Source organism: Ciconia boyciana, chromosome 8, assembly GCF_034638445.1.
Source record: "Ciconia boyciana chromosome 8, ASM3463844v1, whole genome shotgun sequence".
Classification (NCBI taxonomy): domain Eukaryota; kingdom Metazoa; phylum Chordata; class Aves; order Ciconiiformes; family Ciconiidae; genus Ciconia; species Ciconia boyciana.
In genome coordinates, this window is record NC_132941.1 from 58,838,748 (window position 1) to 58,849,590 (window position 10,843).

Consider the following 10,843-nt stretch of genomic DNA (forward strand, 5'->3'; position numbering starts at 1 on the left):
TGTGTGCAAGTAATTTTCCATCTGCTTCCCACCTGGGGGGTGGGATGGATAATTGCTCTTCACTAGTTTTTTCTACACCCAGAGCTCTCCAAACTACAGAGGGTGTCTGTCACACATAAAACTGCAAAAGATGTTTTATTAAGAAGGGAAGAATAAATCACTTTTGGAAGCTGACCAAATTCTGCCTGCGATGGAGAAAGTTTTTTCCTCTTGGGACACAGCTGCAGTTTGAAGTCTGGCAAGGTTTCATCTGCAGCACTGGTATCAAAGAGTATTCTAATCCACTGGGTTAACTAGGATAATTCCAAGAGGTTGGAATGATCATTCTTAATAACCAGTGCTGTTGGAGCTGACATCCTTATAAGGTGGGGTTTTTGTCTCTTTCCTAAGAAAGACACTCTTAAGATGTGCTTAATTTTAAACAACTTAGTCCCTCTGACTTGTATGGGACCATCTGACTCTTTTACAGTTAGGCAACTACTGCTTGTGGGTTTTGATCAAATCCAGGGCATATTGCAAAATGATACATTCACATATCAGAGTGTCTACAGACAGCTAAAGCAGTGCTATTTCTGGGTTTAATTGCTGGAAACAGATATAAACTTGGGATTTGCTAGGACGGCTGAGTTATCCTGATAATTTTATTCATTTAAGGGAGCTTGCTTATGTTAAGTGTATTGGTTAATCAACCAGGAAAAACTTATTTTTCAACTTCGGGTTTATCCACATATAGTTGCTTTTATTTACAAGAATCCTTGCATCTCTTTTGCAATGGGCCGATATTTATATAGTTGTTCAGTCCATATAGATTAAATACTTGAATATGACATGAAACAGAACTCATTGGCTTATACCAGCATTCTATATACACATTTCAGGTGAGTGGAATGAGCAACAGCATCCAATAACTATCAATTAATAATATAAATTAATGTTCCTAAGTCACCTGAGAAAACACCTGGGGAAAAGAAATATGGTAAGCCCTTTTCAGAGATACTTCAGATTCCAGGAAACCAGTTGCAACTTCAGGTTTTTTTGGGGGGCTGTTTCTTTGTTGAGGGGGTGTTTTGTTTTTAATAGCTGTGAAGGTCTAAGTTCTTGATTATTGTAGTAGAATTACAGCATAAATACAGCAAAATTTGTAATAACTCCAATGGCTAAAGCTCTCAGAATCAATATAACAACAAAACAAGAATAAAGCTCACCAAAAAAAGTGAAACAGCAATCAATACAAATCCTATTGGGCTAAAAAAATCCCTCAACTGCTCTGAAAAAAATATAATGCCAGACTAAACCAGCTGTTGCAGGGTGAATGTAAAACATACTAATTTCTCCAAGTATAAAAGTACATTTGTCACCACTGTCTTATGAATAATGTAATTTGGGACAAATATAATATCTCTGTTTGGAAGACTCAAATTAAAAATTAAGCAAAATTTGTGTTTTATGGATTTTCTTTAAAATTCTCAAACGAGGGATGAGTAATCTTTTAAATAATGAGTGCAAAAGTACCAAATCTTTCATCATGTTTAATAAATATGTTAAAGAATAGAACATTGCCAAATTGCCATGAATACACACACAGAGTTGTTATGAATAAATTATCTCCTAGATGACATAATGAGAATTTTTTTTTAAAGGATAGATTATATGTTATATACCTTGCATACGAGAGTCTAACAGAACCTCTGAGGCCAGAGGAAGTAGTTGTCCCTTTTTATGATGAAAAAAGATGAATTAGAGCCATAGAAATACTTGAAGCAGTTAGTGAGAAAGAGGAAGATAGCCCAAGAAAAAAGTTATTATTCTAGAGAAAAAAAGAGGCATAGGGAAAACTAACCATGTTTCTGTATGGGACCTGGGAACAGTTGCTTTTTAGGATCTACAGATAAAAACTCCCTCATTTTTGAAGAGAGACAAAGAAACACTTCGGATTACTAAATTTACCTGGTAAAGATTGAGATTTGCCAAGCGTCAAGTCCTACATCTTTCACAAAAGACTTGATGAATCGCAGTTTTATCTCAGGCTTACACACTGACACCACAGCACCTCTCCTCTGCTGTGACCACTGTCATGCTTTAGCCCCAGCCAGCAACTAAGCACCACCCAGCAACTCGCTCACTCCCCCCCCGGTGGGATGGGGGAGAGAATTGGAAGAGTAAAAGTGAGAAAACTCGTGGGTTGAGATGAAGACAGTTTAATAGGTAAGGCAAAAGCCGCGCACGCAAGCAAAGCAAAACAAGGAATTCATTCACCACTTCCCATGGGCAGGCAGGTGTTCAGCCATCTCCAGGAAAGCAGGGCTCCATCACGTGTAACAGTGACTTGGGAAGACAAACGCCATCACTCCAAACATCCCCCCCTTCCTTCTTCTTCCCCAGCTTTATATAGTGAGCACGACACCATATGGTATAGAATAGCCCTTTGGTCAGTTTGGATCAACTGTCCTGGCTGTGTCCCCTCCCAGCTTCTTCTGCACCTGGCAGAGCGTGGGGACTAGTGCAGCAACAACTGAAACATCTCTGTATTATCAACGCTGTTTTCAGCACAAATCCAAAACATAGCCCAATACCAGCCACTATGAAGAAAATTAACTCTATCTCAGCTGAAACCAGGACAACTGCATACCTAAGACACAGCTGAGCAGCCTGATTTTGTCATCATCAGATCACAGCTCCCAGCCATGCTTTGTAAAAGATGCTTCCCAGTAGCAGCCTAATACAAACAGATTATTGCAAAGGATAATCGAAGATCCATTTGAAAAAACTCTAACAGGAAAATAATCAAGTCAGGCCATGGACCTGATAAAGCTTGGGAGAAATCACTGAACTCTCAAAAAGGGTTTACCAGCCAAGGTGAGTAAGGTCCAAAAGAGAACATCCGTTAAACCCTGAACCTACAAGATTATGGGTTTACAAATCAGCCTTAATGAGTTTGGTGGTAGAGCAAGGACAACCCAAGGTCAGGAGCCAAAGGAACTGGGAGATATACTAAGCCAAAGTCATGGTCAGAGGCCATGTGTCGTGGTTTAGCCCCAGCTGGCAGCTAAGCACCACGCAGCCACTCGCTCACTCCCCCCCGGTGGGATGGGGGAGAGAATCGGAAGAACAAAAGTAAGAAAACTCGTGGGTTGAGATAAGAACAGTTTAATAATTGGAACAAAATAATAGTAATAATAATAATGAATTATAATGAGAAGGAAAACAACGAGAGAGAGAGAGAGGAACAAAACCCAAGGGAGGGAAAAAAGGGGAAAAAAATGATAATAATAATAATTAAAAAAAAAAAAATGATACAACTGCTCACCACCCGCCGACCGACGCCCAGCCAGTCCCCGAGCAGCAATCGCTACCCCCCGGCCAACTCCCCCAGTTTATATACTGGGCATGACATCACATGGTATCGAATAGCCCTTTGGGCAGTTTGGATCAACTATCCTGGCTGTGGCCCCTCACATTTCTTGGGCACCTGGCAGAGCATGGGGACCTGAAGAAAAAAAAAGTCCTTGACCAATGTAAACACTGCTTAGTGACAACCAAAACATCAGTGTGTTATCAATATTATTCTCATACTAAAATCCAAAGCACAGCACTATACCAGCTACTAGGAAGAAAATTAACTCTATCCCAGCTGAAACCAGGACACCATGCTAAGGAGCAGAAGACCCAAGAACCTCAACAGCCAACAAGCCAGCAGACAGAACACAAACCACAGTGAAGATATGGCTTAACTGTGTAAAAAGCACCCCCATGACCTAATGTTACTTACTGAGATACGTACCTATTTTTGAAGCAAGGAACAGCTACAACTTGGAGGAAAAACAAAAAACAAAAAAGGAATCAAAAAGCAATTATTTTGTTTCTTACAAAAAGGAGTTAAGCTACCACATTTTCATGTTATGTTATTTATTATTAACAGCCAATTCAAAGACTACCAAGAAAACCACTACAATATCTGACCACAGAATAAAATTAGACTTAGCAAATGCAACAGTACCCACACAAATTATCTCTAATTGGTTGACATAAATATGATTAAATTGGTGATAGTGCAAAATTAATGTTATAAAATGAAGAACAGCAAGAAATAAAGAATAAGTCACAAAAAAAAGAAAAGGTACTTGTAACTGAATGACACACTGAGTCAGTGAGAAAAAATTCATATGTATGACACAGGGGGCAAAATATCAGTTGAGGTCACACATTCCTGTTCAGCTGATCTAGCTTATGGGGTCCTCAGTCACGGAGGCAACTGACAGTCTCCAGCTACAGGGCCAGTTGCCCATGTGGAGCGTGACAGTTTGGCAGTTGACTAGTCTAGAAAAATTAGACCCCAAGGGAAAGGAATATTTGTCTTGAAAACCTGCGACTGAATTACATGTATAGATCAAAAATGGATAGGAAAAGTACCTGGAAGGCCAACCCCTGCCACAAAGGTGCAGTGGGGAACCTGAGAGCACAGATCCTACAATAACGATAACAGGGGAAGACCAGAAAGAGAAGACATGTTCCAGCACTGTCTCTCTGGTTAAGGATGCCATGCCTGACCAGCACCAGTACCTATCTGTAGCAGATCCTCCTTGTCCTTCGATAGGATAAAGGGCACTGCTTTTGGATTTGCCATTCACTACATTTCTGCTGCAGATTCATTCAAATGTAGAGTGTTAGATCTTACTATATAATAGGTGTTAAATACATTAGAATTTTGAAGAGTTCTATGTGTTTATCTCTGTGGGTGTACCTGTTTGGGCACTTTCTGCTCTAATTGATGCTATAGTATCAAGTCAGAGTAAATTTGGATGAAACAATGCGTATCTCTCCATATTGTCATGCTGGTCCAAGTTTAAAGTCATACTAAGCCAGTACACTAGCTCAGGTGTAGAGTGAGCCGACTGGCTTACCAAAGTCTTCTCCAATTTGGTAGGAGTTTGTAACACGAGAAAGGATTTTACCACTGACTGAGCTGAAGTAATAAACAGGGACCTGTCCTGAAGCTTTTCGTAAGAGAAAACACCTCCAGGTGATTTCCATGAAAAATATAACAGGATTAGTAGATATGCTGCACACCCATTTCCAAGGATGACAATGCAATAAACTGGGCAAAGACGACTAGCAAAATAGTTTCAGTCCTCTGCTCTGAAATTAAATGTGATGCTACAGTATGTTAACTGGGTAAAGCATCAGATTCAATGTCTAATGACATATGCCTTGCTTGTCAATCGAGGATTTAAGTAATAGCTCTGCTTCTTTTACCGATTGCAGCTGACATGCAGTGCTTATATATTCTAGTAATAGCCCAACCTTCCAAATTCCCATCATTCTCATTGTGTCTGCTAGGATTTGTCAGCCCCTTATCCAAATAACTTTTGTAATTATTTGGTTGTTCATCTGGTGAATTTTGGGGGCTGAATTTATCAAGTTTCTAGAATTTTTTTTATATTCTAGATACCAGGCTGCTGTTAATAGCAGTTTGTGTAGCAAAACATCTATACTCTGGGCTGAAAAACAATTATATTTAGTAATACTTTCATCTGCAGAAGAACAGTTCTCACGTGGCTCACTGGTAAACCTCCTAAAGCCCAAACTGTCAAAAACACTTACAGACTTTGAGTTCCAAGTCGGGGACATGCTAGCTTTGATTCTCTGAAAGGCCAAACTCAAGGCACGTCCACACATTCACAGTCACCTCCAGTCACCCTGCTGATACACGTAGGCTTTGAATGCATTTTCAGCATGAGATTGTCATCGGCAGAAAGCTTGTATTTCATTTATTTTTTGACTAAAATTGTATCAGAAAGTATAATACTACATCACTTTCAATTTTAAAACACTAGATGTGTTACACTAAACTATGTACCTTCTGCATTTCTTCAACTAGACCTATACAGTAATTCCCAGATATTACCAGTTCCACCACTCCTATGATTGCTCCCATCAGCACCAGTCTGTCAGCTTGAATAGCTGAGAAGCCTAAAAATTTCTTTGGAAATGTGAAGTGGGAGCTGATTCTTTTCTTCCCACTTCAAGTCTTGAGTATTTAAAGACAACATCTACTTGTTTGGAAGGAACGGCTTTACAGCAATCAATTTTACATGTAAATAATTTATTAAATAGATGAAATGCCAGAAAAAAGTATTTTGAAGTACACAGCGTATTTCTTGGGTTTTACTGAAACAATAATTCCTGTTATTGTGTACTAATACATTTCCAAGCAGTTGTGATGCCATGTCCGAGTGAGAGAGGAGCCCATAGCCTCTGTTTCACTTTAGAATAGAGAATTGCTTAATTTATTGAATGGAATTTACTCCAGCAGGAAGAGAACAAGGCCTAGCCAGCAATCAAACTATGGATTGGAATGGTGTTCAATTCCTTATTCTAAGGAGCATTTGATATAATTTGGTACTGATTAAGTTCGCTGAAAGTCTCCAAACATTTAAGTGCATAAAGATAATTCAGATAATCATAAAGTAAACAGTGATGGTATATTGTGTACAATAAACAGAAAGAAAGAAAATTCATCCTGACTAATATCAGAATTTTATGTCCCTTGGATCGTCATACTACGGTTCATAAATTCCTTTTAGTCTTGATTAAAAAATATGGATAATCAGGCTATCAGTCAAAGTGAGAGGATTTGTAAAGGGATGTTTCAGTGCCATCTAGTGGCTTTTCATATTCGTAAAAAATATTCCCTCCCATCTGACAATTTTCATTTTATAATTGTAATCGGAAAACACTTTTTGCTACTACTAGAGGTTTAATTTTTCCTCATTTTTAGACATAATGAAGTTGGACACATTACCTTTAAAATAATTCTATTGGCTCTGTCTAAGGATATACTATATCTGTGCAAAAATAGAATAAACATCACGCAGTGTGGGAATACACTAAACTATGTTACGTACAAGGAGGAGGCAGCATACTGTGAGGCTGAGACCAATAATCTAGCCAGGTTAAACACCATCTTTTGGAAAGGAACACAGCTTCAGTTTGAAGATTTCAAGGGGGGAGATGCATCAGACCTGTTCTGTTGACTAATTGGCATGCTAATCTTTGCGTAATTGATAGTTTGAATGTGTTGGCTGTAGCTTCTAGTCCTTGGGTTTTCTTATGCTTTTTTTTCTGAGATCAGAAAGCTTTTTAATACATGGTGTATTCTCCTTGTATTACTACTTCTGTGCTACAATCAAGTTACCTTTCAGACTCTTCTTTGATAAGATTAACAAATTGCATTCTTTCTGTCCTTTACAGTAAGGCATTTTTCCAGTGCTCAGGTAATCTTTGTGGCTTTCTTCTTACACCTTCTCCATTTCTTGCACTGTTAGAAACACTGACAGCTGACTTGTAAGCAATATTCTAGAACTGGCTTCATCAGTGCTTATGTAAACGTAAAATTACCTTCCTACTCCTACACACTGCCTTCCTGAATAGATTTACAAATTCTTGTTAATACTTTTTACCTCACACATCACATTAGAAGTCTGTGTTGACTCAGTTGTTCAAGATGATTTATAAGCACTTTTCAAAGTTGGTGTTTTCAAGGATACTGTCCTCCCCTCCATACTTATAAACTGCATTTTTTCAGATATACAACTCTGCATGTGAATATATTAAAACAGTAGCTAATTGCATGGGTTCTTTCTGCTTACCAAACTATCCATGTTACACTGTGCGACTTCAGCATCATTGTCTATCATGCTGTCAGTCTCTGTGTCATCTGCGTATTTTATCAACAGTGATTTTATATTTAAGTCCAGGTTGTACATAAACTGTAGCATCACTTTGGTTTAAGCGCTCTTCTTTGGAAGGCACAATTGTAAACAGCCTCACTGGATGATTATTTCTCACTGGCATTATTTTTCAAACCCATCAGTTTCAGATTTTAATTCACTGCTTATAGACTGTATGTGCTACAGTGCCAGCTATTTTAAACGACCAGTAGTACATTGTGCTAGCTGAATGTCTTCCAGCGGGTAAAGCATATGATATCTACACAGTATGATTACATCTGTAATCTCTCAAAGAGTTAAATCAGGCCTATTTTCTATAAAATCATGCTGACTAGCATTAATTGTATTCCTATCATTTAATTCTTTATCACTGAAATCCTTTGCCCTTTCCCACTATTTCACCTGGAGCTCACGTCAGGTTAACAGGGCCTTTAGCTACAAGTCCTTTTCAAATAGTCGTAAGCTATTCACAGCTTTCCTGCTTCTGCAATTTCCCCAGCACTCCAAAATTCATTTCAAAAGCTGGTTAGTGTATGTGAAGTGCCTCAGCCAAAGGTGTTTTCTTTATGGACTTTCAGGTGCAAACGATCCAGACCTGATAATTTTAAAAAAACCTTATCCCTAGCAGACACCTAACTTCTTCCTTACTTATTAATGAATTCAGTGGAATGAGTGCAGTAGCATGCTTCTTTACAAACACAAAATGGAAACAATATATTCAAAATATCTTTAGCCTTTCTGCACCATTCTAAATAGCTGTAATATTAATCTGCCTGCAGGGTCCATTTGAAATTTGGGAGCACTGCCCAGAATCTTAAAGAAAATTCACCTGGAGTTGTAAGACCACCCGTCATAATCTTTTACTCCTCTAAAGCTCCTAAGGTAAATCTATAGCCACAGCTGCCTGCCATCTAAACATGATAGCAAAAGTAAAACCAGTGATATCACATTATAGAAAGAGCCATTGCTGGTACGATGGACAAACTGTAACACCATATTTGATGTTTCTCTTAGAATAGTTTACTCTGTCAGAAAAGGTATACTTACAATACTACAGCTTATAATTATTAAATAAACTGATTTGCTTTCTGTTCACATTTGAACACTTTCCTGTCTCACTAAAGTCCAAGGAATTATCCATCAACCACAAATTTGGCCCTCTAGGTTTGTACCCTAAGCTTTAAATACTTGGCTTTTCATGTAGGTAAGATCCCTTTGCCAAAATTACATTGGAATTCCACATTAGTGAAATTTCTTAGTTATTTATGTGTTTATAGGGAGTTTGATCCTTTGTGTCTCTTTAGATCTGACTCATTCAAATTAAGGGGATACAGAAAAAGAAGAGGCCTGGAACAAATACTTGATCATTAAACTAAAATGTATTTAGTTCTTTCAGAGTTTAGCTAGCCCATAAACAGAACTACTAATAATGTATTTGTATTATTTCTTTACATGAAATAAGTATACATTCTTTATTTTTGAGCAAGGGCAAATACAGCTAGTATTAGAGAAAGTTCTGCTGCACACTAAGTTAACTATATGTATGTTTTCCTTATTGACACAGCATTAAAATAGGGCTGGGGAATTAAATATAAAAATAGAAAGCATCAACTTGGCTAACTTCTTTTAAAAAATGATAATATCCACTTTTGAGTCTGAAATAATTCTTTAATAGAGACACAATGATGACTCCAATATAAAAAAACACCCAAGCCCTTTGTAAATGGACACAATGTTTTTATGTATATTCATTATTACATAGTTATACTAAGGACCAACATTACATTTGGCCTTTAGGGATTTTATTTAAATAATCCCTGTATCATTTGAGGATGTCTATTGGACATAACTTTTTTTAAAAATTGACTGTTTCATGAGAGAAGTGGAATGGCACCAAAGTAATAGCTACACACTTGGCATTAGCAACATTAGCTGTTTAATCCATACCAGTTTTTGTTAAGATCAGAATGCTAATACCTATGAACTTAGAGATTTACTGTGGTTTTGCATACCACAGCACATGAGATCAAGACAATCTACTCTCCTTTTCCAAATCACACTTCAAATATTAACAGGTTGCTCGTACAAACCAACCAGTGTTCGTTCATATAAACCCACAGCTGCATAATTCAGCAGGAGTGTAGATGTGTATTATTGTGCTAGGGGCATGATTACCATCTTGAAATTACTATATACGCGTGAGAAAATAGGCAGATAAAACATGGAATTCAGTGTACTATTTACAGAAGGCTTAGAGGTAGAAGCACAATCATGTTCTGTTTCTTCCATTAATATAGAGTTATTACTACAGTCAATAAGTACATCAGCTAGATTAATTATTCAGAAGAATTCATTAATAATAAAGACATATTGTATATTGCTGTTGCATTGAAACATGAATTGCACTAGGTGGTAGTATGAATATGCGCCTCATTAGACAATGGTCTAGGATTAACAGTAATAGTTGTGATACTCATTAAAAAATCTGCAGCTCTTTTTTCTTTACCTAGGAGAAGCTACTAAACTGAGTGTAGAAGTAAATACTGAAAAGCAGAGAGAATTTTTTCAGAAATTAACTTCCCAAAAAGAAAGGCAATCTTCTCTCACATTCATACTTGTATATCTATAACCAAACACGTACAATGTATCTTATTGCTTCCTTAATACTTACAAGCTAAATACACAGAGAGACCAAAACATAAATGGGTTGTAGTCCTTTTTTTCCAGTCTCTTAATCCTTTTTTGGCTCCTACAAAAAGATTTTTTCATTCTGAGTTTTCTTAATTTGCTCACTTATTTTAAGGATCTTTTCTTTTTCTGTTTGTTTGCCTTACCTATCTGTATCCTCAGCACCAGCGTTTTTCTAGGCATCTTTCAGATGCTCATGCTAACAGATTTTTCAAACTTGTCCACTAGAGAGCATCACCATCAAGTTCAGAAGAATACACTACATTTTGAAAATCTATATGACCACCAAAACGGCTCAAATTTTCCTCTCTGATGGTGGCTCAGTTCCAACCCCCCATTGCAGCACTGCCCATTGAGGTTCAGAGACTTTAAAGCAGGTCCCTGAATGCCACCCCCCGTGCATACGGGCAGCTAGAATGCTCCAC